At 40.7% G+C, this 16135-nt stretch overlaps 1 protein-coding gene across 2 annotated transcripts in view; it reads left to right on the top strand.

Annotated features, from left to right (window-relative positions):
- The first annotated feature begins 646 nt into the window (after window positions 1-646).
- ZMAT4 (zinc finger matrin-type 4) overlaps window positions 647-16135 on the top strand; it is a 564854-nt gene continuing 549365 nt past the window's right edge. For both annotated transcript variants that reach the window (XM_056813567.1, XM_056813569.1), the window contains exon 1: window positions 647-786. The gene's annotated coding sequence lies outside the window, so the exon portion shown is untranslated. The remainder of the gene's footprint in view (window positions 787-16135) is intronic.

Raw genomic sequence — 16135 nt, 5'->3', positions numbered from 1 at the left:
GTTAGAGCTAGGGTTTGAACTTGGATATTTCTAGACTCTAGAACTATTACTCTTTCCTACACTAAGCAGACTATCTGGTGCAGTATTGTGGGGGTTGGGCAAGCAAAATGCTGAGCCCACACCCCAATTAAAATGCTCAAAATGTCCCTACAGCCATTTAAATGACCTTCATACAACAGGGTGTGGATTCGGAAAGGAAATCTCTAGATTCCTGCGTCCAGACCTTCTCTACTTCTGTCTACCCTCTCCAGGTTCCCCATAGTCTGAGGGCTCACACTGCTCAGAGAAATATTTACCAATGGGGGGCGGGGGGGGGGGACAACTGACAAGGCCAGAGGATTGTTGTCGCGGACTCTCTTTTTTGGGAAGTTAAAATGCTGGGGGGCAAGAGTCTGATTAGCTGATAGCTCCATATCTCTCCCCTCAGCTTCCCAGTCCTGCTCCTCCCCAGTCAGGAGGAGAGCCTTACAGGTTGTCAATGGAACATGGAATTATATCCTTTGATGGCTTAGATAATAGTAGGAGCCAAAGCAGTGAGTGAGACCGGCTAAAGCCAATGCGGACCTGCCCGGAACCAGAGAGCCAATGAGAAGAGTGGGGGGCGGGGCTTGAATGCCAGCAGATAATTGCTAAGTGAATTTCTAGCACAGTTGGTCTGAGCTGCTGAAAGATCTGGTCGCAGGGAGAGGAAAAGCCGTAATCATCGGCGTGCTTCCATCCTGACAGCATCCTTCACCGCTGCTCGCCGAACCTCTAGGCACCAGCCCCTTCAGCTCCACGGAAAAGGTACCTAACCTGCCCCACCACGGGGTTTTACTTGTGGCTTTTGCATCTCAGTGGTTTTTAGTTCAAATCTCCCAAGGGAAATGCAGGAAGAAGAGAAAAGTTTATGAGAAGAAAGGTGATCTAGGCTTGAAACCCGAGCCTTTTGTTGGGAAGAAAGCGAGGTGAGGATCTGGTAAACTTCTGTGATCCCCTTTGTTTACACCTTTCCAAATGAGCGTTCCTTGAGATTTGCTGGAATGCTTTTGGTTGTTATTGGATTGTAGATTCAGGTTAATTGGGTAAGGGGTGGAAGAGGGAGGTGGGGAGGACTTTTGTAAGTGATCCTTTCTTTTGTACATTACCAGTGAGACCTCGGGTTCTGAACCATCTGGCTGAATTCTCCATTATGTGCCTTTTCTCTATCTCTCTCTGTCTCGATCTGTCTCTCCACCTGCCAGGTGGCTCAACTTCCCGGTACTGTCGTGACCTTCAACTTGTGTCAGACCTCTCAAACTTCTGTCTCTTCTCTTGCACCCTACTGTCAGATTTTCTCAGTGTATTGTAGTCAGTGGAGATAAAAGGCTTTCTAACTCTGGGGAGGCTTATCCAGAGAAAAGCCGGTGTTTGACTGTCCTGTATGACCTGATGGACGTTAGAACCTTGGGGAGATACTCAGCTTCACTGGAAACCAACAAAATCAAAAAATCCTTGGAGAGAAAAGAAATTGCTTAATTGATTTTTTTCCTGACAAGTTTTGGAATCTTTTCTGGACTTGCTCTAAGGGAGAGCAAAATATATTCTTTCAATGTTTTAGCACTGACTTTAGAGTCAGGAAGACCTGAGTTCAAATGTTGCTTTAGACTTTTATTACTAGTCATCTAACCTCTCTCAGCCTCAATTCTATCATGCAAAATGGAGATAATCATAGCACCTACTCATAGATGTATAGTGAGGATCAAATGAGATAAAATATGTAAAGTGTTTTGCAAACCTTTAAGAGCTATCATATACATGCTAATATTATTGCCATTAAAGATTAAATAATAAGAATGATATGTCTCAGAAAGAGATTTGCCTGGTTCAAAGAACCTTACCTCTCTTGAAAAACAAGACTGGTGTCTGAGAAAGGCTTCTTGGGTTGCTCTATTCAGGTATATATAGTCAAAGAAATCATGTCACATTGAACCAGCCAGCCAGTCTCAGATTGTCCCTCAGGTGAAAACAAACAAACAAACAAACAAACAAACAAAAAACAACTCAAACTCTAGAGATTTCAATTCTTTGAAACAATGTAATCAGGCATTCTGAATTGTATGGACTGCTTAGATCCCGACCTGGTCTGAGACTTACCTTTTGCCCTAAGAAAAACTTAGTGGTTTTTCTCCCTGCATGAAAATGCTAGGTTTGCTTCCCAGGAAGCTAGATCCCCTCTGGCCAAACTTTTCAGTAGGAATGAGGAGTTTTTTTTTTCCTTCCTTCTTTTCCTTCCTTCATGCTAACATAGCACTGTAACAAGTGAACTATCATCTCATTGGGATACCCTGACCTCTCTTCCTAAAGCTAACCCTGAGGCTTGAGAGGGTACAGATAAATATTCTTCACTCCTAATTTCTTCTTTGAATCTAAAAATGGAAAATTTTAGCTTGTGGCCACCTGCTCCAGAAGGCACTAAACCTGCAGAGGTTTTGATAACATTCTTTCCCTCTGCTGTCAAATGTTACCTAGCTCTATGCTCCTTGTTTTCTTCAGTTCAAACAACAGGTCTTTCCCCATTTTTCTCTAGATAAGCTGTGTGGGGCATGAATAATTCCTAATGGAGCTCTTAAGTGTTCTGGTTTTAAAAAAGGCAGCTGCCTGATTCTTCTGCTGGATGCAACCAGTTTTCTCTTCTGCACGTGTTATCTGTCTGTAAACAAAATTTTGTAAACAAAACAAAACCTGCCAGTTCTTAAATTCAAACATTTGTGTAAATGGAGACTGCAGTGAGCTTGAAGAGCTGGTCAATGGATGGGGCATCATCATCTCTTCTATCTCTTTCCTACCACATTTTATTCACTGCATACCTGCACCTGGCACTTGAGACTAAAAGGACAAAAAGGAGAAACAGGTCTGGAGGGAGCAGATCTGGATATTTTGACAGATAATTTTGATTTTCATGAAGGCATTGGGGAAAAAAAACTGGAACAAAATCAGAAGATAAAGCAATACTTTCAGCAGTACCCAAGAGAGGAATGGGAAACTGAGAGTAGAATTTGGGGGTGGGGCAGGGATTGAATTGACCCTAGTTTCATTGATTTCTCAATTGATAGATTGATGGAGAACATTCAAAAGAAAGATTTTTAAAAGCCATTTCCCAAATGGTGACTCATTATTGTGAAGGAGATAGATGAGGAGGAAGGAAAAAGAAAGGAGCTTTGGAAAGTACAAGTGGGACATACTCCATCTCTCTCTCTCTCTCTCTCTCTCTCTCTCTCTCTCTCTCTCTCTCTCTCTCTCTCTCTCTCTCTCTCTTCCTCACACACACATTATCTTTCTCCTTCATTCATTCCCCCTCTCTTTCTCTCCCCACTTCTTTCTCTCCTTTTTCTGTTCCTCTCTCCCTCCTCCCTTAGCCCTACCTCTTTTCAGTTTTTCCTCAATTGGAACAGATTATCTAAAATAACAACTTTAAACTAAAAAAAGAATAACAGAAAGTGAGGAACAATTCGAGAGGTGCATAGCACCATAATCATAGGATTTCAAGCTGGTAGGGACCTTAAAGATGATTGGGTCCAACCCCCTCATTTTATAACAGAGCAAATTGAACCCCAGAGAAATGAAGGGACTTTCCAAGGTCACATAGATGGTAAGGAGCACATCTGGGATTAAAACCCAGGTCTCCTGACTCCAAATCCAGATCCTTTCCCATGAAACAAAGCTGGATCGTCTTGATTAGACAGGAAACATAAGATTCATCCCATCATGCATGATCCTGTTGGAGGCTTTAATCACACATCCTTTGCTGATTAGCCCCTTGCTTGTTGTCATATGAAGGAGCTGATTGATATGCAGGAAATTAAATTTGTTACTAGTAATTCCACCTAACATGGCAGCGAATTGCACTAGCCAGACCATAGAATTAGTGTCACCCCTTAGAGCTGGCTTCTCCTCCCCAAAACCTTCACTCTGATTAACTCATAGAGATTTCTCTCATTTAGCCATTGTGACATTAACATTTTTGTCCTTCCTTTCTCCTGCAACTCAGTTACCTGGCACAATGTGTGTCCTTTCCCCTCCTGTCTTTCCATTCCTGCCAAACCCTTCCACCTCCAACACACTAATCTCTTTGGTGCCCTGTTGTGTGAACTTGTCATTCTGTGCTGGTTCAGCTATTAAAGAAAACTATGCTGTCTGGTCTGGAAGATGATAAATGTTGGGGTTGAAAAAAAATTCTCATCAGATAAGAGCCTCATGGTCTTTCACTTTGCACTTAGTTTTGCACTTTGGAGCAAATAAAATCAGCACATCTATGGGACACACTGTGTTACTGTAACAGCTGGGTTTTTTTCCTTCCTTAAATGCCTCTTCCACTTTCTTCCCCTTCTCTGACTTACCGAAATGCTTAACTCCCAAGTTATCCCAGGGGATGGTGCCATTTGACAACGTGAACTGGCCTGATGATTCTCTTGAAAGACCTATTGGGAGAGGAGAAAAGGTACTTCCAGTTCACTTTTGACACCAGAGAGATAAAGCTGGATTTCTAGGTAGCTTCCGCCAGGCTCTGTAGTTAGTTAGTTCAGTGCTAGAGGTCATTTTCCTCATTCTTCACTTAGAAAATCTTAATTGTCAAAATTGTTAGGGAATATCAGTGTAGCTAACACATTTTTGTTTTGCTCACAGTAGGGTTACATCTTTGCCTCTCTAATTTCTTCTTTTCTCTTTTCCCCCTAAATCCCCTAAACTCAAATGGAAGATAGGCAAGGTACCCCCGAGACTGTGGAATTTGCCTGTATCTCCTTCCTCTTTCCCTTCTGGTTCCTCCTCTCCCATGGCAGGGCACCTTAGGGATTACAACTTAATTTTAGACACCTTGTTTTCTTCACTTCTCAACTTGCTAAGTTGTGTGACGGAAGCCAGAAATTCTCTTGGGATACATATATAGGCGCACACTGTCATTATGCTCAGCCTTGCTCAGATAGATCCTTACTGGAGCAAGTGGAGTGGTATAACTAACCTGGGGCAATGAGTACAGTTGTATTGAGGATCAGACCTCAATACAACTGCCCTAGTTGGGGACATAGTGATCCCATATTGCTACTGATTCTTTATGTGACCACCATTCTTTATGTCCCATGAGACACCAGGAGGACCATTTTCTCTATGAGTGGCTCTATTCCAGGGGTTCTTAACCTGGGATAAATGAGCTTTAAAAATATTTGATAAAGGTAGCTCTGCATAATTAATTTCCTTCATAATTCTCTATACATATATGCATATATAATGTATATAAATAATTATATATATTTAAAGTATTAGTTCATAGTAGGCACTATAGAAATGTTTATGCCCTTGCCCTCCTCTTCCCTTCTCTTGGATGCTGGAAGCTTCATACTTCCTCCTACTTAATAAATGTTTGTTGATCTCTAGCTATTTATTAAATCTTAGGAAAGTAATTCATTCATAATAATGTATGTGTATCTGATACTTATGAAAATGTTATTCCTTGCAGAAGAATCTATATTTTTTGAGAGGATCAAAGAAACCCCAAGTAGAATTTTAGTCATTATTTTGGTGGATGGCAGAATTTTTTTTTTTATATCTCAGAGATCACAAAACTTTAGATTCTATATACTACTAACTTGTTTCTGTTCACTTTTGGGAATGCAGAGGCCATTCAGAGTAGTGGTGGCAGCAACACTTTGGAATCTACCATTTGAGATAGAAATGCCCAGATTTTATCAGAACAAGCTACTTATTTCAATTCAACAAACATTTATTTTCTATTATTTTCCTGACTGTGTGCACTGAAGGAGATCCAAGAAATTATTAAATAAATAAATTAATTTAATTAAATAAGAAATTATTTATATTCTTAAAGAGCTTATCCCTTTTTGAATTTCAGTTTCCTCATTCCTAAGATTAGGGGGTTGGATTGAAGATCATCTCTCAAATTCCCATTAGCCTTTAATTTGCCATAGGAGCATGCTATTCAATTGTGGGCCTCACAATAAGGGGATTCATAGGATTTGACTTGAGCCTGGAAGAACTCCACAAACATGATTAAAGGGTTGGAAAATGGAATCTAGGACAAGAGATAAAAAGGAACAATGCTTATCTAACCCTGAGAGAAGAGCAGGCTGAAAGATGATGTAATAAGTGGTCCAGGTTTATGAAGGGATGCTGTATGGAGAATGATGGCCAGATGTTCTCCATCTCCACTAAGGACAGCAAAAGAGAAAATAGACAGAAATTGCAACAGATGGACTTAGATTAGGTATAAGAAATTTTTTTCCCCAACAGCAAGAGTTGTTAAGAACTGAATATGATTACTGAAAAAAGTTGTGTAGTCTCCAAAAAGATCTTTAAGAACAAGAGAAAGATATTTTTCTCTAATACTGTTCAGTTCTTTCAGTCATGTCTGACTCTTTGTGCCCTCATTTGGAATTTTCTTGGCAAAGATCCTGTAGTGGCTTGCTATTTCCTTCTCCAGGTCATTTTATAGAGGAGGCAACTGAGGCATTTTCTTTAATGCATTAGGTATATTTGTTGCTACAAAGAAGGGTGGATTAAATGACTGCAGCAAGAATCAGGGAGAAGTGGAATTCATAATTTTAGAATTTTAGGGCTGGGAGGGACATTAGTGATTACCCAAAATAGGGTTTCAGAATCTTTCTGAGCAGGAGGTACCTTCCCCCTAAATCATAAGAGGACTAAAGGGATGAGGGGAGAGTATTGAACGGAGTGAGTGAGTCACTGCTATCCTTATTTCCCTGATGGGAACACTGAGGGAAGAAAGGAATATTCAGTTAGCAGTAGCAAGTGCCCATCATCTACTTCTAGGATCTAGGTTTACCTCTTCCCCTTATCAATGAGGAAATTGTAGGCTACCACAAAGCTACATATCTGGCCAACAAACAGATAAGCTGAAACTAGACCACTTCCATTATGACAACATGACTCAGTAGTAAGTTGACTAATAACTAAGTTCTCTAAACATTAGAGGTTATCTAATCTAACCTTATTTTACAAGTGGGAAACTCAGGATCAGAAACATTAAACAAATTAGATCATCATTCCCACCAAAACCACCATCACCCATCATTATCATTTATCATCTCCAACATTTATATAGAGATTTAGAAATTGCTTTAAAAATGCCATCCCATTTGAGCCTCACAACTACCCAGTGAGGCAATTCTTTTTATATCCATTTTTCAGATGAGGAACCCCAGGCCCAGAGATGCTACATTGCTTTTTTGGGGAAACACAGCTTATAAATATTAGAGATGCCATTTGAATTCAGGTATTCCTGATTGTATAGTTAAGGTCACAAAAAAGCAGCAGAGACTGGAATTTCATAAACTCAGGGAACATGACCAATGATCTATATTCAGGACTTTTAGAGGCCATCTAATCCAACCCCTTTATTTTACAGATGAGGAAACTGATGCCCAAGGATAAGTGATTCAATTAAGCTTACACAACTCTTTATCATCCAAGGCAGGATTTGAATCTGACTACAAAGTCAGAATTCTTTTCCAAGTCCTTCCAAGCTCTTTGTCTTTCTAGTTAATTCTCTTTCCATTACACCGTGTATTTGCCTAGTTTCCATATTGAGTACTTGGAGGCAGAGAAAGAGGTTGTGATGTAATCAGGGTCTTAGTAGGGCTTTAGTGAGAAAGATAAGATGAAATTGAGAAGTTTCTAATGAACACCCATTTATTTTGTGCCTACTGTGATATCCCCAACTCCAACTTGCTTTATAGGGCCAGAGCAAAGGTGAACAAGCTGTTTTGCCCTTTTTGGGGTTCTGTGGAGTTCAGAAGTGATGGTGTCACCGCTGCCTCAGAGTCTCTCTCTTCTTTTAAGATGTAGTCCAAGCACCATTTAGGATATGAAGACTTTGCTAGTTGCCCTTCCCCAACCAATCACTGGCATCCTTCCTCCTTATCTACCTTGAGTTGAACTGTTTTGTACATGTTTGCACTTATTGGTTTTATAATCATGTTGTATATATTTTATATGTACTTGTCTTCTTGATTAGTACATAAACTCTGTGAGTAGAGATCATTTCATCCTTGGTACCATACCTCCATTGTCTAGCGCAGTATCTGACATTGAGAAGGAACTTAAATGCTTGTTGCCTGACTGATTAGAAGGCGAATGGACTATGATAGCAGGGAGAGGGAAGTGAGAAGAGATATGAGAGTATGGGAGGAAGAAAATGGAGTAATTCTGAGAATGGCAGAACTAGGAGAGACTTTAGTATTCTTGTATCTAATCTCCTCATTTTGCCTAGGATGTAACTGACCTCCAGGGCCCCCACTATGGTTCAGGTTCTTTAAGAAAGTCATGCCAAAATGCCCTGGTATCAGTCACTGCCTTTATGAGACTCTTGTCCTCAAGCTGAGATACTGAAAGCCTTCTAGGGACATCTCTTGGCCCTGTACAGGCAATTCTGATTGAATTTGGTGAAGTCACAGTTTCCTGTAGAGTAAGCTGCAGGATGCATGGACCATAGGTGTAACAGGAGTGAGGGAGGATAAAGGGAAGGCCTGGGTAGTGGAACATGACTCCCTGACTGGCCTGGCGATAGGTAAGAGAATAATTGAATGGAAAGGAGTAGGACTGGCCATCATGGAAAACAAAGACTGAGCCAAAAGGACATCTTGGGGAGCAGAGTGCAGCGGGGAGAAGGTTATCTAGGTTTCTGTCAGAACAAGACAGTGAATTCTGGTAGGGGCTCTGGTTTGAGGCAGAGGAAAGGACTACTCGGGGGTCATCTCAATCACACAGGAAGCTGAGGAGGAATAGGGACATGAAATGCTAAATTAAAAAAAAATCCAAGGTATATACATGTGTGTGTGTGTGTGTGCGCATGCGCTCATGCACATGTACATGTGTTTATATATAAAGAAAAGGATGTGAAGACAAACTGAGTCAGGGTCTGATAGAATCGGGTCAGCCTTAGTCTCAGGAGTAAGTTAAATCTTTCTGCTGTAGAGCACTCTGGGTTTTCATACCCTCAATCTTCATGCATGCAATAAGTTCAGCAGCAAGTATTCACACCCTTCCACTGTGCCTATGTGTGAGGAATACAGGGATGGAGAAGACCCATTTCCTACCCTTAAGGCAATGTTGGCCTCGTTGGGGAGACAAGATAGAAAGACACACATGGGGAGAAGCCTAAAGGCAATCTCTGAGAAGTACTGTATAGGTGGCAACCAGAGGAATTCAGCAGAAGGAAGGAGAAATCATTTCAGCTAGTGGGAATGGTCAGAGAAAGCTTCATGGCAGAGCAGGATTCATTCATTTATTTTCATTTTATTTTATTTATTGATTTCCATTTCATTATATTGATTAAGAAAAATTTTCCATGGTTACATGATTCATGTTCTTTTCCTCTCCTCCTTCCCCTATCCCCATAGCCAATGTGCAATTCCACTGGGTTTTTCATTGATTTCCATATTATTGATAATTGCACTAGGGTGATCGTTTAGAGTACACATCCCCAGTCATATGCCCATCGTGATCAAGTAGTTGTTTTTCTTCTGTGTTTCTTCTCCCACAGTTCTTTCTCTGGATGTGGATAGCATTCTTTTGGAGAAGGATTTAAATGGGACCTTGAAGAAGTAAGACCATTTGGTGGAAGGTATTTCAGGGGCTCAGGACATTAGGAACAGATGTAAGGAGGCAGGAAAATGCAGAGAATGTCAAGACTGAATATGATGACAATTTTCCTAATAATTACAATTCTTACCTTGGGCTTCGATTGCCCAAATCTCAATAGACCTTTTGACTGGAGAAGAGAAGGCAGTATAATTATGATCTGTATCTTTCAAGAAATTAAGAGTTAAAAAATGAGTAAAAACAGTAGAAGAATTACTATTTTGCATAGCCCCAGAGGACAAGCCAAGGACTAATGATTAGCAACTACAAGGAAGCAGATTTTGGCTTGCCATTGGGAAGCATTTCCTAATGGTTGAAGCTGTTCAAAAGTAGCGTGGACTTCCTTAGAAGAGAGTGAGTTCCACTAAAGTGGAATGATATTCTTGGGAAATAATGAGTTCTTTATCACTGGAGGTATTCTAACAAAGACTAGATGACTACTGGGGTGTTTGTATGTGTGTGTGTGTGTGTGTGTGTGTGTGTGTGTGTGTGTGTGTGTGTGTATTGTAGAGGGACTATTTCAGGTCAGAATTGCAGTAAATGGCCTATAACAGATTCTAGCTCCTCCAGTTCTGAGGTTCTTTGGTTTAAATTACAGTAGGAAGGAATGAAATTAAATTGTAGAAATATTGCCCTCAGTAAGTACAATGGACAAGTGAGGAGATATAGAATTTTTTTAGGTCTTTAACAACCAGTCAGCAAATCTTTGTGGAAAACCTTTTCTATTCTAGGTGCTCCAGAAAATAAAAAAAAATGCATAAGATATGATTCCTATATCAAGGAAATTAGAATCTATTGGGGGAGACAGGGCATGTACATATAAAATGATGGTTAATATAATAACTGTATGTGTTCTATATGAAACAAGATATGGTCATTTTGAGGAAGTAAGGTTTAGAGGGCAGCTGGGTGGCTCTATGGTTTGAGGGCCAGGTCCAGAGATAGGAAGATGTTCAAATCTGGCTTCAGACAATTCCTAGCTGTGTGAACCTGGGTAAGTCATTTAACCCCCATTGCCTAGCCCTTACCACTCCTATGCCTTAGAACCAATACACAGTATTGATTCTAAGATGAAAGGTAAGGATTTAAAAAAAAAGAAAGTAAGACTTTATCTGGGCCCAGAAAGAAGGATAGGATTAGGAGAAGAGAAAGATTAAATTCAATTTGGGCAGCAAGGAGGACATGTGGAAAGGACATGGGTAAAGGATAGTATGGGAGATCATAGGTTAATTAGTTTTTGAAGAGTTCTAAATTCTATTTATGGGCCAGATTTTCTTGTTTGATTTGGTTTAGGTACCATGGAGTACCTTTTTATTTTTTTGGTATGTGCAACAAGTTTTATTGGTCTTTAAGTTACATGAACAGAACAAAGCTATTAACACATTAAAATAAATTTAATTTTACTTATATTTAACAGAAGAACGATAAATTCTGAAGTAAACTGAAGGAACTGGTGAACCTCAGATAAATATTTCTTCAAAACAAGAGAGGGAAGTTCCTGAAATATTCCTCTGACCAATGGAGATTTGGTTTTGCTGTTTCAGAAAACATCATTTCTTACCCTCCATCAATTGTTCAAAATCATGCCACATTTTAGCTTCCTTCGCTTTGGACCATGGCTTTCTCATACAGCTTTTTGTTTTTCCTGAAGTTTCTTCCCATGGTTTTCTTGTTCAACATTATTAGGATTAATTATTAGTGAGGAGAATGGACTTGATTTTTGAAACTGTTATATACTAACATTTGATCAGTTGTTTTTTTTTCTAAACAATGTCATAAGGACTTGCGAAAGGGAAAGATGTTCAGCTTTCTTGGACAAGATCATACACATGAGCTTTGGACCCTTCATAATCCATTTGCTCAGCAGACATTTATTAAGTATATATGGCATGTTGCCATGGGGAAAATATCAAGTTTAAATAAAATATCTTGGGAAAGTGAACAAGTACTTCCTCCTCGAAAGAGTCACATCTTTTTTGTTCTATTTCCTTCCTTACTAATCTTAATATGCCCTGCAATCTAAAGGCCTTTAGATGGGAGAAGAAAAGACAGTAGAGACATGATTGTTATCTTTTGAGAATTTGAAGGAGTGTTGTGTAGAAGAAGAATTGGAATTGTTTTGTTTGGCTCCAGAGGGCAGAATTAGGACAGAGGAATGGAAAATAGAAAATAAAGGGAGAGGGATTTTGACTGGATGTTTGTTGGAGCTGTCCAAAAGTTCAAAAGGCTGCTTTGGAAGATAGCTATTGAGCTTCTCATTATCACTGGTTGAATTCAAGTAGAGGACCAATGACTCCCTAACCTAATATCTTATATAGAAGGGATGCATGCTTTGTGTAGATGAACTGGACCAGATGATCTCTGAGGTCTCTTCCTCCTCAGACATTTTGTGATTGGGCTGTCTCAGGGAGGTAGTGAGTTCTTCATCCCTGAGAGTGTTCAACCTGATGCTAGATGACCACTTGGTGGGGATGTTGTAGAAGCGAACTCCCTCTTAGGTAGAGGTTGCAGTAGGTGACCCATGAGAGTGTTTAGCCCTTCCAGTGGCACCCAGCTGCCAGGGCTTAAACTACAGCATGAAAGATTTCATTGGGATATTATGAATATTGCCCTTATATAGCGAGGGAGTCTGTATATGCTCTTCTGGAGGGACAAGAACGTGGTCCCTCACTTCTCACTGATAGGACTTCCCTCACCTGGAAGGTATATGGGAGAGAAGGCTGCTTCTCTGGACCCTTTTATTACTGAACAAACAGATTTGGCAGATTGCGGTGAGGAAGGAGTCCAGTGGTCTCCCATGCTTCCATTGCCCTCCCTTCCCCCCTCCCAATATCCTTCCCAGGAATTTACTCATTAATTAAGCCACAACAGCCTGGCTGACAGGGCTCAGGTTTTTTCTTCGAAGGGACCTTGGGTGCTGACAGGTTCCTAGAGGCTGTGCCTGGTTATGCCTCTGTGCTCACTGTGCCTCTGCTCTGTGGCTGCTTTTCTGGAGTGCATCTGTTCCCTGCTCTGCATTTTTTTTTTGGTTGCATAAGATCTGGCAGTGGTAGCATGAGCCAGCGAGGCTCGATGTGGAGCCTTAGAGCTGGCTTGCTTCATGACGTGGGTTGATAGTAGGCTCAGGCAATGGGGCGTCTGCACCAAGTGGGGTAGTGGGCAGCCTTGAGGATTCTCTGCCTGGATATTTCATTGACTGACCTGGGCCAGGTGAATAGGCTTGTGGAAAGTCAGAGAAGGAGAATGGTGGGGGCAGGTCAGTGTTCATTCTCTGTATGAGTGAAGAAATAATAATACAGCATGTGAGTACTTCTAGTGTCCTGCCTCAGGGTTTTCCTTCCTCTTTCCTAGTCTTAGAAAATCTTTCTTTTCAAGAAAATGGGAAGAGTTATGGGAGATGGTAAAAGGAGGAGGTTGGGGAGTAAGGGGCAGAAGGCAGGGGAAATTCCCATCAGAAAGACAGCATAGTGTTGTGGCATAATGGAGAGAAAGCTACCTTCAGAATCAGCAAGACTAAGATTAGTCCTGCAATTTAATCTCATATGGACTGTGTGACCTTGGACAAATCACTTCCCAGTTCTCCAAACAATTTTCTCTAAGACTCTTAAGTTGCCAGGGCAGGTGCTGATCACTGGGAGTGCTTTAAGTTAAAGAAATCATAGTTTCTTCTAAACTTTCTCTTCTAAAGCAATGACATGTATGCATGTATAGTACATCTCTCTATTCATAGCTATCTATCTATCTTTTATCTAGCTACATATATATTCATGCATACATATACACATTATATATTTGTATCAATATATACCAATACACACATATTACGTTTTCAAAATATTCTACATCTATTTATTTTATCTGAGGCTTACGGCAACCCTACGAGTTAGGTGTTATGGGTAATTTTGTTTCTCTTTGACAGATGAGGAAGCTGAGGCAAGGAAATTTAAATGATTTGTCCAAGTTTCACAGTTTCTGGGATTGGGGTTCGAATTTGAATCTTTTTGATTCCAAGCCCAGCACTTTTGTTCCTACATTGTGCTATGTTGCCTTTTTGAGAACTTTTGAGTCCTGTCACAACAAATAAAAAAAGAGAGAGAGTTTGAGTAACTTTCTTTCCACTCAGCCTCAACTGCCTTCATGAAACTTTGAGCTTTAGGAATTCAATTCAATTCAACTAACATTTACAAAGTACCTGTTATGTGCAAGCTGGTTCTGGAATCCCAAGAGAGGCACAAAACAGACCTTGCCCTCAAGGAGCTTATACTCTGATGGAAGGATGATACGTGTACTCAGAAAACTTCAACACAAACTAAAATGTGATTAAGTTCATGAAGGCCAAGCAGAGCAGCTTGGGGAATTCAAAGTGAGAGGAAATCAAATGAATTATCACAGAATATTTGGCAGCAGATTGGGGCCTTGGGAAGCAGTGTGATATAATGGAAAGAGCAGGAGATCTGGCCATCAGGGTTCAAATCTTGATTCCATCACTTCCTACCTGTTTGACCTTGGGCAAGTCATTGCATGTAAAAGAGGCCTTAGCTTTCTCAACTATAAAATGAAGGGGTCAGACTAGATAATTTCTAAGGTCCTACTTGGATTTAAATCTAGATTTTTTTGATCCCTGAGTAAGATGTGGAGTGATGTGAACAGATGTGGGGAAATCTGGTCCAAATCTGAGCAAAAGAAGGTAGGAAGAGATGAGGGAAAGGAAAGTAGTTCTGTTTGGCTCTTGAAAATTATGAATGGCCTTGAATGTCAAGCAAAAGAATTATATTTGATTCAGTACACAGTGGGGAATAAAGTACTCAGGCCAATACGTTAGGGAGATTATGTTGTCAGCAGATAGTAGGGTGAAAAATGGAATATGGAAGGGGAAAAGGGAGAGAAGGGGAAGACAAAGTAGGACAGGAATAGAAGGCAGGAGGGGGACACTCAGAAATTGTATAGCAGTATTAAAGCCAGTGAGAGCCAAGGCATATTGCCCCTTTCATACATCAACTGGACCTTTGGTGCTGGATTTTAAGACTTTAGCCTTTGCTCCATATTATTGAGTTCAACAGGGGTCTAACCAACCTCTACTTTTTTGAATGTGAGGTCAGCATCCTCAGCCAGAGGAACCAAGGAAAGACTGAAAGTAAATCAGGGTGGAAGTGCATAAAGAGGAAAGCTACCTCTTATGTCCCAGGAAGCCACCTTTTCATTTGTTCTGCCCCCTCAGTGACACTCAAAGGGATGCCAGATATTCAGAGAAGCCCCAGGGTATTAAGGCCATTTGAAAATTCACTGCCTTTTCAAAATGTCCTTTTTATTACATTCCTTAGGTCATAGCTATACATGAAGAGTTCCTCAGGTCACATTTGTACATGTAGATGGCATGGCTCTGCCATCTAAGCAACATGCAAGATTGGATATTCAAGGTCAAGATGATTCTTTTCCCTGGTCCTTCTAATTTCTGTGACATGGAACATGGGCAAATATAAAATGATCTTGGTGTCCAGGTCCCAGGTCCTTATAATTCAGAGGGATAGGGAATATGGGACAGTGAGAGAGAGAGAGAGAGAGAGAGAGAGAGAGAGAGAGAGAGAGAGAGAGAGAGAGAGAGAGAGAGAGAGAAAGGGAAAGAGAAAGACAGAGAGGGAGAGAGAGAGAAAGAAAGGGAAAGAGAGAGAAAGACAGAGAGAGAGAGAGAGGCAGAGAGAGTGAAAGACAGAGACAGACTGAGAGAAACTGAGTTACTGAGAAAGACTGAGATACTGAGAGAGAGTGAGAGAGAGGAAGAGAGGATTTTGAGTCTTTAAATCAAAATGAAAAGGTTTCTGCTTGCTGCTATCACTTGTGCTTCTCAAAGCACAAGGAGCCTTGTACATTCTGAAGTTATGACTATGTTAATAACCCTAAGACGAGGGGGTGGATGGAGGTTCCTAAAGAAAAAAAAAAGCATGGTGCACAAACCTCCTGTAAACCTGGATTTCATGTTAGCACCACTTTGGTGTAGAGGAGGCAGTTGTAAGATTTTATTTAAAAAAAATAACATGTAACTTGCCTGGAGTCAGAAAAATCTACAGCACCTCTGATGTCAGCTGAGTAGGATTTCTGAAGTCCCTAGGGATTGGGCTTTTTCCTATAAAGCAGTGCCTGGGGCTGCAGGTTATCCATCTGGGGCAGAAGCCCAGAGGCAAAAGGGAGAACACTGTGAGAGTAGTGGGCACTCTTCTTTCCTCTCCTGGAGTAGAATATCTTATAGGCACAGGCTGGCTTGTCTTCTTCAAGTCCCTTTGAAAAATAGCAGGGAAAAGGACAGAGAGTAAGATTGCTTCATTCTCTTTTTGGTTAAGAAAATTGAAGTATGTATAGATAAGAGATTCTTGCTCAATTTCAAAATACAAATTAAGTGAAGGGAAGAATCCAGGGGATAGACTCAGAAGATCTTAGAGCTGGAGGGGGCTTTAGAAGGCATTTATTCCAACCAGTGCCTGAGCAGCAATTTTAAAACACCTCTGAA

Source organism: Monodelphis domestica, chromosome 1 (assembly GCF_027887165.1).
Source record: "Monodelphis domestica isolate mMonDom1 chromosome 1, mMonDom1.pri, whole genome shotgun sequence".
NCBI classification, from domain to species: Eukaryota; Metazoa; Chordata; class Mammalia; order Didelphimorphia; family Didelphidae; genus Monodelphis; species Monodelphis domestica.
This window is presented reverse-complemented; position numbering and strand designations above follow the sequence as displayed.